Genomic DNA, 1,442 nt, shown 5'->3' with positions numbered 1-1,442 from the left:
TACCAAAGATATGAGACTCGAACCCGCAACCTCTTAATTGAGTATGGGGAGACTATGCCATTTGAGCTATTACTCATTGACTATTTGGAAAGATAGGAGACTCAAACCCGCAACATCTTAATTGAGTATGGAGAGTCTATGCCATTTGAGCTATTACTCATTGGCAATAATCAAACTTGTTTACAAGAGTATAATAAAATAAATTAATGAGATGCTAAATATATAGAGAAACTTTTGGGTTCCACTAATGAATTCGCAACCTCTTAGATGAGTATAGAAAAACTATATCATTTGAGTTATAACTTATTGGTGACTATTATTTGATTAGTGTAAATATTAAATTATTTTTAACAAATATATTTTACTAATTTATGTGTATAAATTCTAAAAAACATATGTGCAAATTTTGATCAACATAAATATAAATTATATATTTTTTGTGTACAAATTTTTGTAAATATAGATATAAATTATTACTGATTAAATACTAATCTAAAATAATAATATTTGTTGAATATGTAATATTACTCAAATATATATTTCTATATGTGGTTATTGGTTAGGGATAATTTTAAACGAACCCATAACATAATTAAAATTCTGTTCCGTGGAATGTGAATGAAGCCATCTTAAGTTGAAATATTAAACTTTTTAATTTTAAATAGATATAAAAATAGTGTGTTTTCATATTTATGGTTGTAATCAATTAAGATTATGTTACTATTTATTACTTGGGACACAAGGATAAACATAGTTTATATAAGGATTAAAGAAATAATGATATAGTGTAAGTAGCAGCGTAAAGGGCCAAACTATAGTTCTTTTTTTAAACATAAATAAAATATAATTATACAATTTTTCAAGGCAATTTTGGTTACATGTGTTTGTGCTTTTTTTTTTTTTATATGTAAATTGTGTAATTAGATTTTTTTTTATTTTATTCAAGTAAAAATTCCTAAATTATCATTGGATCTATTCAAGACTAAATTAATCGAATTTTTTTCAATAAATAAAATAAATATTTTATTTATTAAAATAAATAATTTATAACATTTTTACAAAAATTTATCACATTTTTTATGTTGTTTCAATGAAATAATAATACACGTATTTCGTTTACAGTAAATAAGTGACGTGTATATTTCATTTACACGGTAAACGAAATAAATGTATTATTATAAAAAAAAATTATGATTAAAATAATATCAAATTTATTTTTATTTTTAAATTAATCTAATTTTTAAAAAATATATCTTACCCTACGTATTTAAAATTAGTGATTTGAAATTGTTCAATACATTATTTTCTTAGAAATCAATCCATTATTTTCTTAAAAATCAACCCATTTGAGTACTAATTCAAATATGTTGGGTTTTAAAAAAACAATGTACTGATTTCAAATGGACAATTTAAAATCATTAATTTTAAATACGTAAAGTAGA

At 21.8% G+C, this 1,442-nt stretch overlaps 1 protein-coding gene across 1 annotated transcript in view; it reads right to left on the bottom strand.

The window, feature by feature from the left end:
* Positions 1-1,442, bottom strand: part of LOC107628925 (4-hydroxy-3-methylbut-2-enyl diphosphate reductase, chloroplastic) — a 19,074-nt gene that overhangs the window by 16,928 nt on the left and 704 nt on the right. The gene's annotated exons all lie outside the window — the stretch shown is intronic.

This window comes from Arachis ipaensis, chromosome B03, assembly GCF_000816755.2.
Source record: "Arachis ipaensis cultivar K30076 chromosome B03, Araip1.1, whole genome shotgun sequence".
NCBI lineage: Eukaryota > Viridiplantae > Streptophyta > Magnoliopsida > Fabales > Fabaceae > Arachis > Arachis ipaensis.
The sequence above is the reverse complement of the archived record's forward strand: the minus strand, read 5'-3'. Positions and strand labels throughout refer to the sequence as shown.